This window comes from Vipera ursinii (genome assembly GCF_947247035.1).
Source record: "Vipera ursinii genome assembly, chromosome: 7".
NCBI classification, from domain to species: domain Eukaryota; kingdom Metazoa; phylum Chordata; class Lepidosauria; order Squamata; family Viperidae; genus Vipera; species Vipera ursinii.
The window spans coordinates 40,403,002-40,428,387 of NC_139521.1; positions in this window are offsets into that span (position 1 = coordinate 40,403,002).

Consider the following 25,386-nt stretch of genomic DNA (forward strand, 5'->3'; position numbering starts at 1 on the left):
TTTGGCATGATGCATCCGGCCCGTGGGCCGGCAGTTTGACATGCCTGGTTTAAATGATTACATTTCAATATTGGTCAGTGGCTGATATTTTTATTTTGGTATTGACAAAAATAATGATTTGGATTCATCAGTGATGGCTTTATTAGCTACAAATGAATATTTTGCAGAACTCTGTTTAAGAAAGCAGTGTCTTCAGATATTCAGAGCAAAGTGAATTATAATATCCTTCTGGCTTGTGTAAATAAATAAGTATATTATTGAATTATGAACCATGGTTAGTAAATATATGATTCTGTGTTTTATTATGTCCACCTTTTGATTATTTACTTTTCCTAAGAGGCATCCACAGCATAATTTGTTAAAGTGATATTTAGAAGTACCACCAATAAATAAAGTAATAAAAATAGTTGCAGAATGGCACATTGTAATGGACATTATAATTTGCATTGTAATGCAAATAATTAATTGGCAAAAAGGAATATAATTTTCAGGATAGGTAAATGAGAATTTCTTCAAATATTCAGTTCTTCAGTTCCCAGCAGACTCAGAAAGCATAACAATTGGTGCAGGATGCTGGCAATTGCATTTCAGCAACATTTACAGGGCCACAGCTTTTTCACTGTTGTAGAATAATACAAAGGCTTGCTGACACTCAGTTATTTATGCAAGGTATGATAAAAGCAAAACAGAGTTAATAGCAATTTCAGCAGCAGCAGCAAGCAGAACAGGTGAAAGCAGCAGAAAGATAAGTTCTATCATAAGTAGTTGAATGGCTGAGCTACAGAAGTTTCCTATTTACTTATTCAGGAAGATAATGTTAGTACTGAATCTTTTTCTTCGTCCAAGGGCATGGAAACTTAATTCAAATAGTTGTAAGTGCTTCATATTTAGACATAGCAGCAGATAGGTTTTATGACTCAGGAATGAAAGGGTTATCTTTCATCTAACTGCATTAGCCAGGAGGCATAAAGATAATAATAGCATGGGAGGATGGCAGCTTGCACTCTGGAACAGTTTATGAGGAGGAAGTCTGCAATTACATATTTCTGGGTAAACATTAACCAAGACTGAAGCACAGTTTTGTAGGAAAACAACCAACTGGAACGTCCAGTAATATAGCTATTGAGCTCACTGAAAACATCCATATGGCACTAAACACAAAGGAAAAATATTTTAGAGACTAAACAAAGGCTGACAACATGTAAAAGCTTTCTAGATAATTCTACTGTATTGCCTCTGTTGCCTATGGCTTCTTCTGACAATGTTGGAAATTAAAAGAGCTAAGGACAGGTATCAGAAACAGATCACTCCAATGAATAACTGATTACTAGATTTCACAGTTTAACCCCTATGTAAACCAAACACTGAGTTTTCTCAGTTAGAAATAAGAAAATATTATTACAAAGATCAGATTTACTTTACTTCAATTACTAATTTTTGTAAAATGATACATGCAGAAGTTTTAGTACATAAGATGGTTTCCACTGAGTCTTACTCCAAGTTTAGTCTTCTAAAATACAGTATGTCAGTTTTTTAGATAATATCTGAACAAGAGAAGGATGGGGGCAATGCATCTATTTGGTTCTTCTTGACCTCTTGTCAACTTTCGCCAACAACCATATTTGTTGGATTATATTAAGGATTAGGTTTATGGAAGATTAATTGATAAAAGGATTTTGATTATATGATATATACATACTATTTGTGAAATGGACAGAAATGCAATACTTCCTATTTAAAAACCAGGGAAGCAAGCATTGTTGTGCTATACAATTAGCACAGTAGATAATGTTTCTGATGAAATGCCTTTCAGTTCAGTTATTGAAATTTATAGCATAAGTCAGCAAAAGAGGCTGATGGACCAGTAGCATTTTGTAAAAACCTAACTGGCAAATGGTATTGAGCTGATTTATTGCAATTTGTAGTTGGATATATTATTCATGCAAGTAGATTATGCAGTCTGACTAGAAATACTTTAATTAATATGTTGACTTATCAAAGTACAATACATCTCATAGTGTATATTTAAAATACTAAAATGAGTAAAGGCTGATATAAATTTCAAGTGACTTCCATGGTGACATAAATTTATTGATTTCTGTTCAGCATTGTTAGATTGTGGGCTCTGGACCGCATGGCCAAGATGGACGACGCAGGACAACATGGTTCAGCATAACATTCTTTATTGATGTAGCACAGACTTGGCAAACAAAGGGGCAACTGCCCTTCTTATATACCTAGCCAGGTATACTTGGAACCAATCCCATTTCCCGCCAAAGACTGCCCTGCCAATCCTGACAGGGCACCCTGCGACCTGGTGGTGTCAGTGGCTATCTCTGTGAACATCTCCTATATACATATATACATAACACCCCTTCCCCCATACAAAAAAACCCCACAAATAATAATGGAAACAATAAACAACTAATGGAATAAAAACCCTGCAGTGTGGAGCTTGATTTTTTTATAATACCCTAGCCTCAAGACCTTACATAGTCCTTGAGATATGCCGGTGGCCTATGGATCCTTGCTGACCGTTTCACTGATTGCCCCACATTCTGGTCACCTGGATCAGCAAGGGCAACTGGGTCTGCAATGTACTCATCCCTTGGGATGCCATCAGGGTCCTGATTGCCAGCCAGATGTTGCTCTGGAAACACATTTTGTGGCTTTTCAGGTTGTCTCTTCCTCAACTGGTCAATGTGTCTTCTCACCTCGCGACCCTCCTCAACCTCTACAATGTAAGATACAGGCCCCATTTTGCCTACTACCATCCCCTGAATCCAGGTAAGCCCTAGACCATAGTTCCGGGCCCAAACCTTTTCACCAATGTGCAATTCTCTGGTGGTGTCTGGTTGCTCCTGTTGAGCTGCCACTCTGTCTGGGTGTAGTCTGTCCAACTTAGTAATGAGTTGCCGTCCCCAACGCAACTCAGCAGGGCTCTTGCCCATAGCTGTACATGGAGTGGTATGTTGCGCCAAAAGAAACTGAGCTAACCGGTGATGCCAATCTCCACTGATGATGCACCTCAATGCGTCCTTGGTTGTCCTCACCATTTGATCTGCCAAACCGTTAGTCGACGGGTGGAAAGGCACTGATGTGACATGTCTAATCAAGTTGGCTCTGGTAAATGCCTGGAAATCAGCAGATGTGAATTGTGGGCCATTATCAGAGACCAAGACATCAGGCAACCCATGAGTGGCAAATAGTCCCCGAAGCACATGAATTGTCTTTGCAGTGGTCATGCTAGAGACTGGGACTACTTCTAGCCATTTGGAGTGACTGTCAACCACTACCAGGAACGATTGTCCCTGAAAAGGCTCAGCGTAATCGATGTGTACCCTAGACCATGGGGTGTGAGTCGCTTTCCATTTGTGAATGGGAGCCTGTGGCTGTTTTGGCCTTGACCTCTGACATGTGTAGCACCCCGCTATCTGCTCCTCTATGGCTTTGTCAAGATTAGGCCACCATACGTAGCTCCTAGCTAGTGCCTTAGTCCTTACTATGCCAGGATGCCACTCATGTAATGATTGTAAGACCCTTTCCCTCAATTTCTCTGGAATAATAACTCTACTACCCCACAGCAAACATCCTTTATGAGAAGACAACTTGTGCCTCCTCATAAAATATGCCTGGAATTCCAACCCCGGGCTCTTGTCCTTCCACTCAGATGCTACCCATGAGCTGACCCTGCTCAGTACCTTGTCTGCTGTGGTGCCAGCAGCAAGATCCTTCACCTGTAGAGGACAATCTGGAAGATCTTGGATGAGTAGGATCTGCTTCACCGGTGCTGGATCAGGGTCAGTGCTCATCATTGGCAATCTGCTTAATGCATCTGCATGGCCCATGTCCTTTCCCGGTTTATGGACTAGTTTGCAAGCATAAGTGGATAGAAAAATGGACCACCTCAGCATTCTTGGGGAAAGAATTTGTGGTGTTTGTTTGTCAGTTGTGAACAACCCCAACAATGGTTTGTGATCAGTAAAAATGGTGAACTCCCTGCCATACAGGTAATCATGGAATTTTTTTTACTCCTGACACAATTGCCAGTGCTTTCTTGTCAATTTGTGCATAATTCCTTTCTGCTTTGGACAGAGTTCGGGAGTAATATGCAATAGGCCTTTGCTCCCCATTTTCCTCTATATGACTTAATACAGTGCCCACCCCATAAGAGGATGCATCACACGGGATGCAGATAGGCTTATTTTCTATAAAATGTGTCATGGTTGAATCACTAGATAACAGTTTAAGATTTGTAAAACTCTGTTCGTGGACCTTGGTCCAGATCCATGGAGTTTTCTTATCTAACAGCCTGTAAAGGCTCTGCAATTGCTGCTTTGTGGGGTAAAAACGCGTGATAGAAGTTAAGTAACCCCAGAAAAGTTTGCAATTCAGCCTTATTTGTTGGGGTTGGAGCCAACTTAATTGCTTTCACCTTAGTGGGGTGAATACCCTTGGCATCAATCTTGAACCCTAAGAACTCAGTGGAAGCCACACCAATGCTGCACTTACTTTTTTTAAGTTTAAGCCCAGCAGAGCGAAATCTGCTTAAAACAGCTTGCAGCCTGTCAGCCAAGATCTCCTCAGATTCCCCAGCCATGAGGACATCGTCAAAATAGGGACATACACCTGGAATGCCTTTCAGAGTCCTCTCCATCACTTCCTGGAAAATCCCTGGAGCTACTGAGATACCAAACTGTAACCGGTTGACTCGGAAAGCTCCTCTATGTGTCACTATTGTTTGAGCATCAGCCGCTTCCTTATTAACTGACAGCTGCTGATACGCTTGTGCCAAAACAAGTTTTGCAAAGAGCATGCCACCTTGGACAGTGGCGAGGACTTGCCGGACCGATGGAACCGGGTAAGCGTGTGGATTTAAGGCTCAGTTTACCGTAGCCTTATAATCAGCACATATTCTAATTTCTCCATTTGCCTTTAACGGAGTCACAATTGGAGTTTGCCAGTCTCCCCCGTCCACCAGTTCTAACACTCCCTGTTCCACCAGTTTGTACAGTTCGCTCTCAATCTTATGTTTGAGCACGAATGCGACTCTTCAGGGCTTGATACGAACTGGTGGAATGTTCGGGTTTAGTTTAAATTTAATGGGAGGGCCCGTGTACTTCCCCAGCCTGTCATCGAATACGTCTGCAAATTCGTTACAAACGGATTCAAGACGTTTGTTCTGGATGCTATTCACTCCCCCCAACCAAATGCCCAAGGCATCAAACCAATCCAGCCCTACTAAACTTGTTCTCCGCCCATCGGTCACCAAAATATCTAAGGGACCCTGGAAGTCCTTAAACCCCACAGACATGGTGGCCTTTCCCCTGATTTTAATAGGGGTGTGCTGAAATCTGAGAGCTGTAAACTGGTGGGCTTTAAAGGGACCCTCTGCTTACTCTGATTGCAAATTCTTTTAAATGTCTCATAGGAGATTATTGAGACTGCAGAGCTGGAGTCCAGCTCCATCGTGCAAGGTACCCCTTGCAGATGGACCTGTATTGTTATGTTTGGCTTGAGCAGCTGATGGACTTCTGTGTGAGACACCCAGGAAATGGACCTAGAGACAGAAGAGATAAAAGAAGGGAAATATAAACTATCATATACAAACAAAATGCTGCAAGATTTATCCATAACAATGAAAACACAAAAGACCCTTTGCCCCTTAGATATGCAAAATACACCAGATGACAAGAAAGAATATTTTAAAAAAATGAAACATAGAGCTGTCAGGGGAAATGTCACAATTTGGGAGACAAAAAATGAAGAGAAATTAAAGAAGAAGGAAAGTGGGAGTTGCTTAAGGATTATAAATGGGCAGAATTCCCCAAATACCCTACCTAAATTGTCTTCCTCACACCAAGCAGCTTTCACAAAAATAGAAAGAAAATTCCTGGGTGATTTAATTGCCTTGGTTTGGAAAGCTACTTGGTAAAGAAAGAAAGAAAGAGTTATTTTTTAAAAATAGAAGATTTGACCTATTAGAGGGGGCATTATATGTTTAAATACTTGATTATGATTAAAAGAATGGATGACCCTTACATATAATTAGACTTCATAATCATAATGAAGTCTAATTATGAGCCTTGGTGGAGCCATTATGAGCCTTGGTGGAGCAGTGGGCTAATGCCTCCTTAAGTAACACCAGCTGCCTGCAATTAGTGCAGGTTCGCATCCCGCCAGGCTCAAGGTTGACTCAGCCTTCCATCCTTCCGAGGTAGGTAAAATGAGGACCCAGATTGTTGGGGGCAATAAGCTGACTTTGTAATAATGCCGCTTGGAGGGGGTGTGAAAGCCCTAATAAGCAGGCATATACATAGAATGGAGGCTACTGCTAAGCTTGTAAGCCGCCCTGAGTCTTTGGAGAAGGGCGGGATATAAATGGAATTAAAATAAATGGAATTAAAATAAATAATCATAATAGTAAAGTTGGAAGAGACCTTTGAGGTCATCTAGTCCAACTCCCTGCTCAGGTAGGAAACCCTATACCATTTCAGACAAATGGCTGTCTAGTCTCTTCTTAAAAACTTCCAGTGTTGGAGCATTCACAGCTTCTGGAGGCAGGTTGTTCCACTGGTTAATTGTTCTAACTGTCAGGAAGTTTCTCCTTAGTTCTAGGTTCTTCTCTCTTTGATTAGTTTCCATCTGTTGCTTCTTGTTCTGCCTTCGGGCACTTTGGAGAATAGCTTGACTCCCTCTTCTTTGTGGCAGCCCCTGAGATATTGGAACACTGCTATCATGTCACCCTAGTCCTTCTCTTCATTAAACTAGACATACCCAATTCCTTATATGTCTTAGTCTCCAGTCCCCTAATCATCTTTGTAGCTCTTCTCTGTGCTCTTTCCAGAGTCTCAACAACTTTTTTACATCGTGGTGACCAAAACTGGATGCAGTATTCCAGGTGTGGCCTTACCAAGGCATTGTAAAGTGGTATTAATACTTCATGTGATCTTGATTCTATCCCTCTGTTAATGCAGCCTAGCACTGTGTTGGCTTTTTTGGCAGCTGCAGCACATTTCTGGCTCATATTTAAGTGATTGTCCACTAGGACTCCGAGATCCCTCTCACAGTTACTACTATTGATCAAGGTACCCCCTATACTATACCTGTACATTTGGTTTTTCTTGCTTAAATGTAGAACCTTACTTTTTTCACCATTGAATTTCATTTTGTTAGATAGCACCCAGTGTTCAAGTCTGTCCAGATCCTCCTGTATCTTAAGCCTGTCTTCTGGAGTGTTGGCTATTCCTGCCAGCTTGGTGTTGTCTGCAAATTTGATGAGTTCCCCATCTATCCCTTTGTCCAAATTGTTGATGAAGATGTTGAAGAGCACTGGGCCCAGAACAGAACCCTGGGGCACTCCACTACAATCTTCCCTCCATGTAGATGCGGTTCCATTGAGGACCACATGCTGAGTACGGCCGGTCAGCCAGCTACAAATCCATCTGGTGGTGATTCTGTCTAACCCACATTTTTCTATCTTATCAAGTAGAAGGTTGTGATCTACTTTATCAAATGCCTTACTGAAGTCCAAGTAAATTATATCCAAAGCCTTCCTCTTTACACCACTCCTTTAGCCACATATTGAATTGTGCTATATGCTGGCCTTTTCCATTTTGTTCCTTATACACTGGTAAAACCTCTGAAAAAGTAAGCCTACAGCCTATTCTGCTAAGTTCCTGCCCCAAGCTCTGCAAATCATTCTGCACAGAGAGTACATCTTTTTGGGACAGATTGTTAGTGCCAAGATGTACAATAGCCTCCACATCACAGTCCTTGCTGGCATTCTTTGATTATTTTAGAAATACGGTATGCTTCTTGTGTCTACTGGCAGTAGCACCTGGAAGACACCTGACCTCTTTTGATACCTCTGTGGCCTTTCCTAAACTTACAACCCTTATAACTGAATCACCAACCAGAAGGTGGCTTCTCTTTTTGGATGCCTTTCTGTTCATGCATGACTGATGTGTAATACCTGATTCGCACTTCTCCCTGTCGAAAACAAGTTCTTTATCTTGGACCACAATCCCCTGCTTATTTGAGATATCATCATAAATACCTTTACTGGTCTCCTTAATGTCCCTATTAAGGTCAGCAAGGGCACTGTATCTGTTGTGCAGGGACACAGCAAAAGCTTTGTGTTAATGGTTCACAGCTCTCACCCTGCCAGATCCCATGGTTGTCCACACTTCCCTTCTCCTGCAAGATGTTTGTGGTAGAGGGGGCAAATAGCGCGGAGGCTCAATAGAATAGAAGGGCTGAACTGGACACCTAATTTCTGCCTGAAGAGCATGGATTAGAGACCCTAGATAAATAATCTGTCCTTGTAGACTAGTGATTTGTTTACAGATAGGACAGTTTCCAAGTTTGAAAAGGGTACTGTGAAAGACAGCTGCAAAACAATTGTTGCACTGAACTAAGCCTGACATCCTTAGATAGAAGGATGTACCACTGCTGTTTATGATTATTATATAATTCGTGCGCCGTTAGGCACGTGGACCGCTACTTCTCTGGCCACCCCCAACAGACTTACAGAATGTAGCACCTCCCAACAGCTTTGAGAAGCTTAAATTTGGCTTGAATGCTATGGAGAGCCAAACAGATCCAATCAGCTACTTCTCTGGCCACCCCCAACAACTTTTATAATGAAAGATATGATTTAGAATTAAAATAGCATTTTTTTTCTTTTTTTGATATGGGAAATATGAAAATAAGAGGATTGGTAGGAATAAAATTTTTAGCTATATAAATGTGATTAATATGGAGAAAATCATAACTGACAAAGACACTTCAAATATTGATGGGAAATCAAACTTTAACAAGAGCACAAAAACAGGATATTTATTAATTAATTGATATTATTATTTGCATAATATTAGTAAAATGTCATGAAGAAGTTTATATCTAACTTTGTATAGATTAATAGTACCAAGAATTGTAACTGTGAAAATGAAGGGAAAATGGAAAAAAATATGGGGAAAAAAGGAGGACCAGGGAAAAAATATTGGATTGTGCAGTACTAAACAGATTTATCCCCTTTATGGATTACTGCCTTGTCGCAGCGAAGGGGCTTGCATAACACAATGAAGCTATGAGCTGTACCGTGCAGGGTCACTCAAGATGGAGAAGTAATAGCAGAGAGTTCTGACAAATTGTGATCCACTGGAGAAGGAAATGGCAACCCACTCCAGTATCGTTGTCATGAAAACCCCATGGACAGTACCAAAAGGCAAAAAGATATGATGCTGGAAGATGAGCCCCTCAGGTCAGAAGGTGTCCAATATGCTACTGGGGAAGAGCAGAGGGCTAGTATTAGTAGTGCCAGAAAGAATAAAGCAACTGGGCCAAAGCCGAAAGGATGCTCAGCTGTGGATGCATCTGGTGGTGAAAGGAAAGTCCGATGCTGTAAAGTTTTATTCTCCATAGGAACCTGGAATGTAAGATCCATGAATCAAGGCAAGCTGGACATCATCAAACAAGAGATGACAAGACTGAACATTGAAATCTTAGGAATCAGCAAACTAAAATGGACAGGAATGGGTATACTACTCGGGCAAGAATCCTTCAGAAGAACTGGAGTAGCTTTCATAGTCAATAAAAGAGTAGGAAAAGCAATACTGGGATACAATCCCCAAAATGACAGAATGATCTCAGTATGAATCCAAGGCAAACCATTCAATATCACAGTAGTCCAAGTCTATGCCCCAACCACCAGTGCTGAAGAGGATGAAATTGACCGGTTCTATGATGCCCTACAGCACCTTATAGAACTAACAACAAAAAATGATGTCCTTATCATCATGGGGGATGGGAATGCTAAAGTAGGAAGCCAAAAGATAACCTGAATAACAGGCAAGTTTGGCCTTGGAGTACAAAATGAAGCAGGGCACAGGCTGATAAAATTTTGTCAAGAGAATACAATGCTCTTAGCAAACACTCTTTTCCAACAACCCAAGAGACGGCTCTACACATGGACATCACCAGATGGCCAACACAGAAATTAGATTGACTATGTGATCTGCAGCCAAAGATGGAGAAGCTCTATACAGTCAGTAAAAACAAGATCAGGAGCTGACTATGGCTCAGATCATGAGCTTCTTGTTGCAAAATTTAGGCTTAAATTGAAGAAAGTAGGGAAAAGCACTAGGCCACTCAGGTATGAACTAAATCATATCCCTGACGAATACACAGTAGAGGTGACAAATAGATTTAAGGAATTAGATCTGATAGACAGAGTGCCTGAAGAATTATGGATGGAGGTTCGCAACATTGTACAAGAAATAGCAACTAAAACCATCCCAAAGAAAAAGAAATGCAAGAAAGCAAAATGGCTGTCTGAAGAAGCTTTGCAAATAGCTGAGGAAAGAAGGGAAGCGAAAGGCAAGGGAGAAAAAGAAAGGTACACCCAATTGAATGCAGTATTCCAGAGAATAGCTAGAAGAGATAAGAATGCCTTCTTAAATGTACAGTGCAAAGAAACAGAAGAAAACAATAGAATAGGGAGGACCAGACATCTCTTCAAGAAAATTGGAGATATGAAGGTAACGTTTCATGCAAAGATGGGCATGATAAAGGACCAAAATGGCAGGGACCTAACAGAGGCAGAGGAAATTAAGAAGTGGTGGCAAAATTACACAGAAGAACTATACAAGAACCAGCTTAATGTCCCTGATAACCACGATGAGGTGGTCACTGACCTCGAGCCAGACATCCTAGAATGTGAAGTGAAGTGGGCCTTACGAAAGCTGAGCAACAACAAAGCTAGTGGAGGTAACAGTATTCCAGCTGAGCTATTCAAAATCTTAAAAGACGATGCAGAAAAAGTGCTACACTCAATTTCCCACCACATTTGGAAAAGTCAACAGTGGCCACAGGATTGGAAAAGATCAGTTTACATTCCAATTCCAAAGAAAGGCAGTGCCAAAGAACATTCAAACTATCGCACCATTGCACTCATTTCACATGCTAGTAAAGTTATGCTTAAAATCTTACAAGCTAGACTCCAGCAATATGTGGATCGAGAACTACAAGAAGTAGAGGCAGGATTTCGAAGAGGCAGAGGAACTAGACATCAAATTGCCAACATACGCTGGATCATGGAGAAAGCTAGAGAGTTCCAGAAAAAACATCTACTTCTGCTTCATTGACTATGCTAAAGCCTTTGATTGTGTGGATCACAACAAATTGTGGCAAGTTCTTAAAGAGATGGGAGTATAGACCATCTTATTTGTCTCTTGAGAAACCTATATGTGAGCCAAGAAGCAACAGTGAGAACTGGACACGGAACCACTAATTGGTTCAAAATTGGGAAAGGAGTCTGGCAAGGCTGTATACTGTCATCCTGCCTATTTAACTTATATGCAGAGCACATCATGAGAAAGGCAGGGCTAGATGAATCAAAAGTTGGAATTAAGATTGCCAGGAAGAAATATCAACAACCTAAGATATGCAGATGATACCACTCTAATGGCAGAAAGTGAAGAGGAACTAAAGAGCCTCCTGCTGTGGGTGAAGGAGAGTGCAAAAGTGGGCTTGAAGCTCAACATTAAGAAAACCAAGATCATGGCATCCAGCCGTCAAAATTCCTGAGAAATAGATGGGGAAGAAATGGAGGTAGTGACAGATTTTATTTTCCTGGGCTCCAAGATCACCGCAGATGGGGACTGCAGCCAAGAAATTAAAAGACACTTGCTCCTGGGGAGGAAAGCTATGGCAAATCTATACAGCATACTGAAAAGCAGAGACATCATCCTGCCAGCAAAAGTGCAAATAGTCAAGACCATGGTTTTCCCAGTTGCATTGTATGGCTGTGAAAGTTGGACCATATGAAAGGCTGAGCGCCAAAGAATTGAGGCCTTTGAACTATAGTGCTGGAGAAGACTCCTTGAGTTCCTAGGACTGCAAGGCGTTCAAACCGGTCAGTCCTAGAGGAGATCAGCCCTGACTGCTCTTTAGAAGGCCAGATCCTGAAGTTGAAACTCAAATACTTTGGCCACCTAATGAGAAGGAAGGACTCGCTGGAGAAGAGCCTACTGCTGGGAAAGATTGAGGACAATAGAAGAAAGAGATGACAGAGAATGAGGTGGCTGCATGGAGTCACTGAAGCAGTAGGCGTGAGCTTAAATGGACTCCAGAAGATGATAGAGGACAGGAAGGCCTGGAGGAACATTGTCCATGGGGCCACGATGGGTTGGACACGACTTCACAACTAACATCAACAACAACAACAAAACAGATTTATACTGAAGAAATTAATGTCAAATATTGAACCCAGACAACATGTTGTTTACTAAGCACTAAAGATTGTAATTCTTAAAAATCAATAAAACATTAAACTATGAGAAATATAGTACTATTGCATGTATTGTTTTTGGTATCAGAGGCAATTTATACCTTGGAATATCAGTGTCTGAGGTATCAAAATAGAAACTATTACTCAATAGTTCTGCGCAGTAAGATTTGTTTTTGGCCTATTCCAAAAGTTTGTCATGATAGATAAAGATTTAGTACCAAGGGGAATTGTTTGACAATTAGATATTTATAATAAATAGTTTGGTTCAAATCTATTTCTGTTGTACTTGGAAAAAATGTGTAGTTCATCTGGATCAGGGGTGTCAAACTGCCGGCCCGTGGGCCGGACGCGTCACAACAAAACCACACCCACCCCATTGCCGGCAATGGGGAAAAATCTCTGATACGTCGTGCGACGTCACATGACATCGCGAGTTTGACATTCCTGATCTGGATAGAAAGCAATAGTATATATCCAAATATGTAGGCCAACAAATAATACTACTTTAATTTTGCTGTCTTGATTAAGGAAGCAGTTATTACTAGATAATAAGGAAACAATATAGGGACATAGGGAGTTAGGTCTCTAAGAAAAACCAATTCTTTCTACTCGACTCATGTTAAAATCAATGGGACTTACCATGATTTGCTGTGGCTAGGTTGTTCTAGCTAAAATGCCACAATAAATCCTTGCCATATATTTCTGATTTGTGTAAATTTACTATATTAACTTGGGTGCCTTGGATAGTAGTTTTCCTTATGGTAGCAAAGGAAAATGCATTTTTGAAATGTTTGTGCTCCCCTGCCTGGCAATTAGTGTTACTTGCCAAATTGCTACCAGACATTTTAAAAAGGCCAGATCTAAAAAAACAATTGCCTTGAGTGCTATCAAAGACATGCTCAGAAACACAAAAGAGTTCTTTACAGTGAAATATGACAAATCGTACTTGAAAATCAAGACAATTATGGAAAAATTGGATCAGAAGAAACTTTATGTGCAAAATTGGCACTTGAAATTCATATTACTTAAAAATTGGAGTTTCTTTTGGTTTTTCAAGGCAAAAACTACAAACATGAAAACCTTGCAATGTCACTGGAACCTGAGTAGAATTGCTGATTCTCCTTCTTTCTTTCTCTATGTTAACTGTATCACAGGCTTGAAGCCAGACCTTATTTCTGAGCAAAGGAAAAAGAGACCTTTTTGTTGCTGTTTTTTCCATAGTGTTACCAGTCATGGTTGTCATGGCAGCCAGTGTCCGTTCTTTCAGCATAAATTATTGGATCTCCGGAAGGAATTACTGTACTATTGGGCTGCTATTTTAAGAACCCCTGTTATATGATCCAAACTATTAAAAGTTTAGTTTTGTTATTTATCAAGCAGAGGGGAAATTAAAATAAATTGTTCCCAACATAGGAAGATGTCTGTGATTTTAACATTTGTTTTGTGACAGCTGCATAGCAACAACATTACTATACGAAGAACAAATATACATTACAATCACCAGCAATATTTGTATGCCTGTTAAAAATGAAAACTAAATTCTAAGTGGAACAAATTGAAAAATCTTAAAAAGTACTAAAAGCATTCATAGTTTTGCAGAGAAGTATAATTCTTTTCTGCTTTCCTAGACTAAGCACTCCACAAAATTAAGATGGCTGTATTTTATTTCCATAACTATTCCTGTTATGTATGCAGGAATCTGCATAGCAACAGCCATCAGGGGGCGTTGGCCTGGACAGTTTCGGCGGGAAACCTAGGGCCAACCCCATTGGCTGTTAGCTTACCTGGCCAGATATATAAGGAGGCCAGGTAGCCCTCATTCCTCAGTTCACTTCCCCTTCCAATAAAGAGCTGAACTCACACACCGGCTGGCGTCTGTCTTGCGTCAGACCCACTACACAATAGTGGCGACGAAGGTGGGATTGCTGCCGACCAAGAGCTAAAGTCACTGGGGAAATGCTCCGCGAGCTGAAGGGAAAGGCATTTTTCCTTCTTCCCCCCCACGACCGCCAGCCAAACCGGCAACGCCAAGCGCCACATCCACGACCAACTGCCGCTATGGCTAGAGCCGGACAACCCCGCAAATTCGAGACCCGCCGCCCCGAAACCTGGACCCGTTACCTGGCTCACGTTGAACTGTACATGCGGTTCAATCAGATATCGGAGGACGGTGCAAAGGCGGCCGCCCTGCTCTGCCTTGGGGGACCAGCGCTGCTGGAAGTTGCCGCGAACCTGTTCCCCCAGGAGGCCATCAACGCCGTCGCGTACCGAGACCTCGTGGCCAGGCTCAACGCACATTTCAGGCCCCGGCGCTCCAAGGTGGCCGCACGGTCACAATTCGAGAAAAGGGACCAGCGCCCCGACGAGACCGGCGCCGACTTCCTCGCCGCCCTACGGGAAGCTGCCGTCGCTTGCAGGTTCACAAATTTGGAGGAGCGACTACGGGACCGGCTGATTTGCGGCCTACGTGACAGGCGGTTGCAGGAGCGCCTGTTCGAAAGAGAGGAGGTCTCTCTCCAGGAAGCCGAGGACGCCATCCTAGCCCACGAAGCGGCCTGCGGGGCCGTCCAAGCCTGCCAGGGAACCCGGCCCGGCAACCAGGCAACCAGCGTCCACCGGCAAGGGGCCACAGAGGAGGACGACCTGAGCATCGACCTCCTCCAGCGGAAGTCGACCCCCGACCAGCGAGCCAGACGCTCAGACAGGCCCAGGCCTCCCAGCAACACTGCCGTTCCCCAGAGGTGCGCAGGGTGTGGTGGGAACCACATGCGCAGCCTCTGCAAGTTCCGGTCCGCCACGTGCTGGGCCTGCAAGAAAACAGGCCACATAGCCGCCGTCTGCCGTAGCCGCCGCCCCTGAGAGGAGATCCACGAGCTGCAGCCGGAGGAACCGCCGTTCGAAGGTACTGGGGCCCCCACCAAAACAAAAATTGGCTATGTCGAGAGCCGGCTGGCCATTAACCACATGGGTAGCCGCCGGCTGCTCAAACCCAAAATTAGATTAACAATCCGTTTGCAAGGTGTCCCTTGCAGCATGGAGCTTGACTCCGGATCAGCGGTCTTGATTATTTCGGACGAGACCCTTAACCACATAATTAGCCGGAGCAAGCAATGGATTAAATTACGGCCTACTAAATTAACCCTGACCGATTTTCAGAATTCGCCGGTCAAGGTGAAGGGGGAGGCCACCATTTCAGTGGGGTTTAAGGGTCGCGAAGGGCACCTGGACATTGTAGTGGTAGAGGGCCGCAGAGCCAGCCTGGTCGGGCTGGACTGGTTTGAGGCCCTGGGAATCTCAGTATCCGGGATCCATCGGATCCAGGGGGACTCCGTTGAGGCCGTTTGCCGGGAGTTTGCTGACGTCTTCGACGGGTCATTAGGCAAGTACACCGGGGCCCCCATATCATTCAAGCTTAACTCGAACGTCTCCCCCGTTAGGGTCCGGCCGCGGCGAGTCCCGTTTGCGCTCAAACACAAAATCGAGCGCGAACTAGACAAGTTGGTGGCCCAGGGAATCTTAGAGCCTGTAGATGGAGGGGAGTGGGAAACCCCCATCGTGACCCCCCTCAAATCCAACGGGGAAATAAGGATCTGTGCTGACTATAAGTGCTCGGTGAACCGCACCCTAAACCCGCACGCTTACCCGGTTCCCGCGGTCAGCCACGTTCTTGCTTCCCTCCAAGGCGGCGCCATTTTTGCAAGGCTCGATCTTGCACAGGCGTACCAGCAACTCACGGTCACTAGGGAAACAGCTGACATCCAAACCATAGTAACCCATAGGGGGGGCGTTCCGGGTGAACAGGCTGCAGTTTGGAGTCAGCGTTGCTCCCGGCATTTTCCAGGAGGTTATGGAAAAGACACCCAAGGGCATTCCAGGAGTCTGCCCCTATTTTGATGACATCCTGATCGCAGGAGCATCAGCAAAGGAACTGGCAGGGAGGCTTAGGGAAGTGCTGGCAAGGCTGCGCACAGCTGGCCTCAAACTCAAAAAAGAAAAATGCAGCATAGGCGTTCCTTCCACAGAATTTTTGGGGTTCAGAGTAGACGCCAGGGGAATCCACCCCACAGAATCCAAGGTGAGGGCCATCAAGCTAGCACCCACACCCAAGAACAAAGCAGAGCTTCAGGCATTCCTGGGTCTGCTGAATTTCTACCATACATTCCTCCCACACAAGGCAGCCATCGCTGAACCGCTCCACAGGCTGCTAGACAAACAGGCAACATGGGCCTGGACGGCCACCCATGATCAGAGCTTCAAGGCCCTGAAGGCATTGCTGTCGGACAAGTCCACAGTAACCCATTTCATCGAGTCCAAGCCCATTTGTATCGCCTGCGATGCATCCCCTTATGGTGTGGGCGCTGTCCTAAGCCACCTTGAGCCCAACGGGGCACAAGTCCCCATAGCATACTATTCTAGGACACTGTCTGGAGCAGAAAGAAACTATGCCCAAATAGACAAAGAAGCCCTGGCAATCGTGGCAGGAATCAAGAAATTCCACGATTACTTATATGGCAGGGAGTTCACTGTCTACCGGGTAGCAGCCGAAACCGGTAGGGCAACATCACCATCATCACCATCATCACCATCACCACCAGCATCACTACCATCACCATTGCCATCATCACCCACACACAGGGTCCTCAACCTGGGGGACCTGGTCTGGGTAAGGAACTATGGGGCTGGACATCCTTGGGTTCCGGGGACAGTGGTCGGGAAAACAGGACCCCTTTCGTACATTGTAGGGGTGGAGGGGGACAGACGCATAAGGCGACACATCGATCAGCTCAGAGGAAGAGTCCCTGAGCACGTCACACACGCCCCTGAGCGTGTCACACACGTCCCTGAACTCAACGTACACGATCAACAGGAGGACCACACTCCAGGAGGGGTCAACCCAGCTGAGGACGTCACAGGGCAGGGACCAGAGGAGGAGGACTTCCTGATGCCGGCTCCTTGCAGCCCTGCACAAAGGCCTCAGGAACCCACGGTCCAAGCCCAGGGGCCAAGCACACCCAGACGATCCACCCGTCCACACAGGACACCAGCCTACCTGTCGGACTATGTGTGCAAGTGACCCTCACACAAGGACACCACTGTTTTTTTATATATATATACTCATAGTTATAGTAGTTGCATGTTGTTGTTGTTATGTGGGTCTTCTCTAAGGGGGGAGGGGTGTTATGTATGCAGCAATCTGCATAGCAACAGCCATCAGGGGGCGTTGGCCTGGACAGTTTCGGCGGGAAACCTAGGGCCAACCCCATTGGCTGTTAGCTTACCTGGCCAGGTATATAAGGAGGCCAGGTAGCCCTCATTCCTCAGTTCACTTCCCCTTCCAATAAAGAGCTGAACTCACACACCGGCTGGCGTCTCTCTTGCGTCGGACCCACTACACAATAATTCCTTTATGTGGTCCTCCAGGTATTACTGAACCTTGCATCAACCTTTATTATTGTCCCTGCTAGCTGACATTACTGAGATTTGTAGTTCCTTAACATGCGTGGAAGTGTGCAGATTCTATATCCCTAGACCAGGGTTGTCTTACTGCAACATTTTTTCTTCTAAACACAGTAGAATCTTCTTGTGCAGGAAAAGACTAATGTTAAGTAAGAAGAATTGCAGCTATTGTTCTTAAATTCCAGGTAAAAAAGCAAAATCTAAACACCTGGATTAGACCTAAATAACTTCAGTGACATATAACTAAAAACTACTTCACATCCACAGTCCATTCTACGTATTTTCTTAACAATCTAGAAGGTGAAAAAGTGAACATGATTTCTATATTTGTCTGAAGCCAGACTTCAGGAAATGGATATGAGTAGCTTATGGAGTATAAAATTGTACTAAAGGCAACCAGTCCTGCTGGGCATATCAGTAACAGGCTTAAAGATAGCGTTTAGCTTGTGATAGGCCTGATATTCTCAATTTCTTATTGAAAGGACAATCTGACATTATCCAAAGCTTTATGAACTCAATGTAGTATGAAACTTGCAAGAGTGACTTAAAAGTGTTCTATAACATTCCTAATATGACCCCCCACAAGTACCATACATCTTGCCTGTGGGTCAGATGGTTGACAGGCTGAAGGAGTCATTTTGGTTATGAGGAAAGGGGGAAACCATAAGTGAAAATGCTTAAATACCATTGTTTTCCCTATTTCTGAGTTTCTGGATAGCATATTCTACTCTGTGGAATATCCTTCCCTTGGAAGTGAGATAGGTCCCCACTGCCGTGGCCTTCCACAAAGAGTTAAAATGTGGCTTTGCAGCCTCTCGTGAAGAGTTCAGCGGAAGACACAGCCATAGAGCTGGATGGCACCCTGGCAGTCTCCTTTTGCCTTTACTAATTTCTAATAGACTTTATTCATCCTTGCCTCCTATTAAATTCTAAATTATATAAATTTTTAATTGTTATATGCTGTTTTGATATTTTAACATTTTATTTACACTACCCACCACCCAATACAAAAAAAGTGAAAATAAATAAATAAGTCAATAGTAGCAACAGTACTACTTTCATCTTGATTGAGAACTCACCAATTTTTTGTCTTGATTTCCCATTTCCAATTTTCCCAAGCAGTGATATATTTTCCACATTATTGTCTTCATATTTTCTCCCCTCGCCATCAGGACTGGGAGTTTTGGAATTGCAAGCTGAATCCCTTAGTTTGGCACTAATATTTGAAGTAACGTGTATCTGAATGTAGAGTACATTTTGTGTATTATACGATGAAAAAATCTGCTATGTATTTCCTATTTGGAATATGCTGCATGGGGAAAAAAATATAAGCACCATTACAATGAAGATCTGTGGAAAGTAATAAAGGCTTAACTCAAGGTGGCTGTGTCTCAGATCTGCAGCTTAAAAAAATCATTGGCTCTTCTTCCTTCTGCACTTGCTTTTAAATTTGTCCTTGGCCATAAGTGGTAAATGAGCCCACATTTGGTTTAAGAAGAAGGTCAGCTTCTCGTGATCCCCATCAAAGGTGGGCTTGATGGGAGGCGTCTCAAACCTGGGCAGAGCTGCCAGCACCTGCTGCTGTACTTGGGCGCCTTGCTGTGCTTGGGCAACTTGCTGTGCTTGGGTGGCTTGCTGGGGATATGGCCAAACCACTCTCTGGACTTCTCTTGGCTGGACTCTGGGACTGGCATCCCGATGTTGTGGCAACAAACTTGGCTGGGACACAGGGCTTGGTATCACAGCTGGTTGGGGGATGGGCAAAGCAGCACAGACTCCAGCGGTTGGGCTGGAGCTCTGGCGAGGGAGGAAAAAAGTGATGGGTAGTTCTTGGCACCCTCCTCCCAGACAACAGGGATCATATCCCTCACCACCAGCTGGCCAAACTTCTCTTTCAGCTTTTTGAGTGAGGGGCTATGATCTGTGAACTGAAATCTCCACTTGCTGGAGTTGTCCCATCCCATCGACCCCTTTCCCTTCTTGCCATCTGCAGATGAAGAACCCTGGGATGGCAGCAATAAGAGCTCCTCGTCAGTGGTTACAGAAGTGCTTCTGTGCTGAGGGGTAGCCTTGGCTTGGAAGAGGTACGCTAAGGCTGTAACTCCTTCCTGCAGTACTAGCTTCCCAGGTTGGATCAACCTGGCTTTTGGCTGAGCCCCTGCCAGTAAAGCATCCTCGGTGGCTGGAGTGCCAGCCTGCACTCTGACAGCCTGAGTCCTGTTGTGGCTAGCAGCGGTTTCAATTTTCTCCTCCATTTCGAGTCTTCACTGAGTCTTTATTGTGCTCCCAAAAGTGAGTGGGTAGATGGTTGAGGCCCAGCACCCTGAGAAAATGAAGTTTGAAGAGACTTGGTTTAATGTCATGGTTCTGACAGACAAAGCAGAACTCCGAGGCTTGGAAATACCTCAAAGAATATGTTTATTAGTTACAAAGTATTGGCATGTCAAAAGTAAAACCAAGTCTGAAGACACACGTAGCAATTCTCCAATACAAAGTTAAGAAATCCCACCCCTAAGGCTATGCAAGCAGCTATGTTCCCCAATACATCTTCTTGGCGGGCTTTTCATGAAATGCCTAGCCTGCAGTCTCGGGAACAGCCGATGACCTTGGTTCCCATGGGACTAGCGAGACACTTGGCAATCCCCCCTCCTTCCTTTCAATGTGTCAACCGAAAATGAATAAAGAAGATGGCCGCAGCCATGCTCATTTGACAACTTGACAGTGTCTACATTAAAGTAGCATATCAGGGTTTTTTTTCCTTCTTGGATTATTGTGAATTAATAATTTTTCCTTCTACATGGCCAAATAGTGAGAAATTATCAGCTTGACTTATTTATCCCATTGCTCATTATAACCTGATATTTAAACACAATTGAGTTTGGGAAGAAAATATACTTTATAGAAGATTTATAAATAGATCTTTATAATATGCTTGCCATCTCTTTCTCTTCAGCATCTTAAATAAAATATTATTTATAATAAACAAATACTATAATACAAGAGAACCTGTGAACTCTGATCCATTCAGAGGTGAGGCACCTACAGTCCTCCAGATATAACTGAAATTCCCAGTAGATTCAGACACTATGAAAAGCGTTGAAGAATCCTAGGACTTGTTGCTTAGCAATTTTTAGAGCCCTATAAATTTCCTATCAGAAATAAGTGAAACTATTATGATTTTAATTCAGGTATAAATGGTTAGGCGTTCAGTTTAAAACCATTCTGCATTTATGAAATTCCTCAACTGACACTCTTCAGATTTCTTGGAATTGCAATTTTCAGAATGTGCAGATGAAAGTTGGGAATTCTAGCAGATAAAGTCCCAATATATTTGGAGTAGGCCAGACTCTAGCTAGTGTTACATAAAGCCGTGGAATCCACAGTAACTAAATGGCAATTATGTTGTGTTTACCTACCCTACAAAGAAAATCTACTCCTCAAATTATTAAGGACATAATGTTTGTGATATGCTAACGTCATATTGTAAGATATGATGTTAAGCACTTCAGAAGAATATTTATTAAAGAATATGAGCATAGCAAGTTTCCATGCATTGAATCCTATCAATGGTTTATCTAGTTTGGTATTACTTATAAGACAATAATGGTCTATAGTTTGAGTCAGCAGTTTTTCCCACCTAGATGTTGCCAAAATTGAACTCAAGACCATTTTCAGACAAAACAAATGCTTTATCACTGTTGTAAATCAGGTGAAATGAGACACTACAGTATAACATAAGTATTTAGCTTAATTTGTGATTCAGCGAATCCAGGCCAGGTTCATTAGAGATATCCCTAATCTTGCAATAAGATTTTTCCTTAGTTATCTAGCACAGAACTATAGATAAAAGAGGAAGAGAATATTAATTAAATGTCTGTTCTATTGTGATAAGAATCCCATCCAGATGTGTTGTATATAGCCTTAAGCCATATACAGTAAATTCATCTGTGTAACCTGGACACGTCATCTCTTGTATAAATCTACATGGGGTCATGTATATTTTCATGGATACATTTGCAGAAATATTGTCATAAAATTGAACATTTTGTCCTTATTTGAAGGAAAGATGTGTTCATGTCCAGTTGTGTGAAATTCAGATGGCATGGGATGGAACTGAATTGTTTTCAGAGCACTGTTATTTTCAGGTCCCATTTGATTTTTAGAAGGAAATTAACAACTGCAGGATGCTTCAATGACAGAACTAGAATTATCCTTGACTTTATCCTGTCAAATGTTAAATCAAACAAGAAGCATGGAAGGTTCTCTTTCTTATTTTTGGCAAACGCTTTCCTTGCTTCCTATACAGTGGAAATGGGCAATAAATAGCAGGCTATCTGGTGGCATCCTTCCAGGCCTCTGTGCTACCGGTATTGGCAAGAGCATGGTTCTCTTTTTCTTCCTCCCTGTTTTAGAGTGTTGTTCTTTCCTGGGCTGGAGAGAAGGTCTGTCATTATCAGGGAGAGAGTCAAACCACAGAGGCTGGCTTCTGCTGATCTCCTGTAGCCCTGCCAAATAGGGGGAAGCCATAACCATATTATTCACACCACTAGTGGTTTTTCTCTGAAAATGAGACTTCCTTTAAATTACAGTACATGCACTCATATGCATGCATGTGTACAGAATGCAGAATTGCGTTTAAGTGCTACTCATTCATAACATGATGAAATCTTCCATTAGACAAATTCAGCTCTGAGGTGTAACACTATTGATTGTTGAACTGCAAGAGGCAGTTACAGCAGTGACAGAGGGAAGAAAAATCCTTTACTTTTTTTCTCCAGATAAATAATTTATAGAAGCTATATGTTGAGCTTTATTCAGTGAAAAATACTTTCTATGGAGTCCATGATCTGTACAATCTTACAAGAACAATTTGCATTGTTTATAAAATACAGAGCAAACATTTTCAGAATGGGTAGGCAGTTTTGTTGTTTTTCAGAGGACCATTTATACTGAGACCCACTTGCCAATTGATGGATGGGGCTAAAGGAAGTCTTCGGTAGAGCCAATAGCAAAAGTGTATGGAGCCTTTTATTCTTTCCCCTTTTGACACTCTCCATTTTCCATTTTCAGCATCCTTTCATCTTCACTTTGTTTGAAGCCTCTTTTTCCTATAACGATCTGTGGGACAATAAACAGATGCCTCCATCTGAATTTAGTTTTTGATGAGGGCTTTAAAACTAAGATTGTTCATTCTTACTTTGGTTTTGCATCAAGCACTGGACTTTTTTTATTGTGTCCTGAAGTTCTTTTCATTATTCTCAAAGACTTCTCCCTGCATTTCTGTTCCTTTCTTTGTTGTACATATTCTGGATATGAACCCTACTACCTCTTGAGCCATGGTGGCTCAGTGGTAAGAATGCAATACTGCAGGATACTTCTGCTGCCTGCCAGCTGCCAGCAGTTCAAATATTACCAGCTGAAAGTTGACTCAGCCTTCCATTCTTCTGAGGCAGGTAAAATGAGGACCCAGATTGTTGGGGGCAATATGCTGACTCTGTAAACCCCTTAGAGAAGGCTGTAAAGCACTGTGAAGCGGTATATAAATTTAAGGGCTATTGCTATTGCAGAAGTACTTCTCTTTCCTTGCTTTGCTTGTAGTCTGGACTGGGTTTGCTGCTTTGTCACTTACAGGTATGAGGGGGATGATCATTTGCTATCAGGATCAGCTATATCTCAGTTGTCTCAACCTGTCTATTGGGAGCCCAGGAATGCCTGTCACCATAATGAGACAACAAAGTAGGACTTGGGAGGAGCAGGTTTGTCTCTATACTTTGGCTTGAATTCCATCTTAGACTCTGCACTGTTTTTGAGTGACTCTTTCAGCCATCCCATTCAGGACAATCTGCTATTACCTTGGCTGATGTGAATAGAATTATAAATGCTGCACTAGTAGGTGAAAAATATGTAACACAGCACAGTGAGGTTTTAATGATCATTTCTCCATTTCAGTCCTGCGTGTAGTTACTTGTTATGTTGCTACTTGCAGATTCTCTGTGAGGCATTGCTTCTATATCTTCTTTGCTTTGTTAAGCTAAATATTTGCTCTTGGCAGACCTTTGCAGTGTTATTTCTGCTAAGATTATTTTCTTTTCTTTAACCTGGTTCAAAGTCTTTGCAACAATAGTTTTGAATTATAGATAGATAATTACTGATTAAATTAAATGAGTCCATGAAAATCACTGATGAATGCTTGTAAACTCCAGAACTTTCTGTCTAAAGGAAAGTAACCTTTTTGCTTTTAAGGAAAAACGTAACTAAAGTACTTATTGTTTGAAACAAACAAATTAATTTGTTTTAATTAGTGTCTATCATTAAACTAATACATTTTGTTCTCTAAATTCCTCTAATTTCAAATACACATCTTGGTAATAAAGGAATTTGTTGCTGTAAGATTATAATGGTGAATTAAACTGCTATCTCTTGGCGCTTACTGACAATGAGCTCTATTATATTCTAGTTTTATATTTCACTTAAAGTGCCCTGCTCTTTACATTGTCTTAAGGACAAGGTTTAATAGTCTTTGGTACTTAATTATTATCCTAATCCTTTGTATAATGCCTTTTTTGAGTGTGTAAATTGCTTGTTATAATAAAGTAAGCCCTATACATACTGAAATATTTTTTATCAAAAGGCCTATTTATGCCTGCAGGTTCCTTGCTTATAATCAGATTGACTCAAATGCCTTAAAAGCTAGAAAATCCTTTTAAAAGTATTTTTGTAAGAAACTCACAATGAAAAATATATGGCATTTCCTGAATTGTAAATCACCTTTAATGCAACCTCATAGAATATACATACTTGGTCTTGTTATATCTCTGAATATATATTTTCTAGATTATATGCAGACGCAAATGTTCTCTTGCTAAATGGTATTTTTCAACAGGCATGGTTGTAGACTGGGTAGTCTTGAAAACAGCTGTTGGCTCCAAGAAATAATAAATGCTAGACTTTTTCCAAGGTGTTATAGGTAAAGAAATGTGAGGAAATGTCCTTGAATACAAGGACCTCTATTACAATGTTTCAGTGTAAGGATTCTGCAGATTGATGAGGTCTAGATAAAAGGTAAAGGTAAGGGTTCCCCCGCACATGCGTGCTAGTCGTTTCCAACTCTAGGGGCCGGTGCTCATCTCCGTTTCAAAGCCGAAGAGCCAGCACTTGTCCAAGGACATCTCCGTGGTCATGTGGCCGGCATGACTAGATGCCAAAGGCGCACGGAACGCTGTTACCTTCCCACCGTAGTGGTCCCTATTTTTCTACTTGCATTTTTACGTGCTTTCGAACTGCTAGGTTGGCAGAAGCTAGGATGAATAACAAGCGCTCACTCTGCTACGCAGCACTCGGGATTCGACCTGCCAAACTGCTGACCTTCTGATCGACAAACTCAGTGTCCTAACCCACTGAGCCACCGCGTCCCTTCAGAGGTCTAGATATATGATAGCTAATATATATTACAACTGTTTTGTAGTGCATAGACAAAATAAATGATTCTACCAGTTGTAACCTTTCTGCTGCCCAATGCTGTATGCACAATCTTGTTAAAGGAAGTTCCTGAAAAAGCCATATCTTTCATAGATTTCTGATAGTACACTTACAAAAATGAACAATATGACACAGATTTTAGCCTGAATAATAAATCA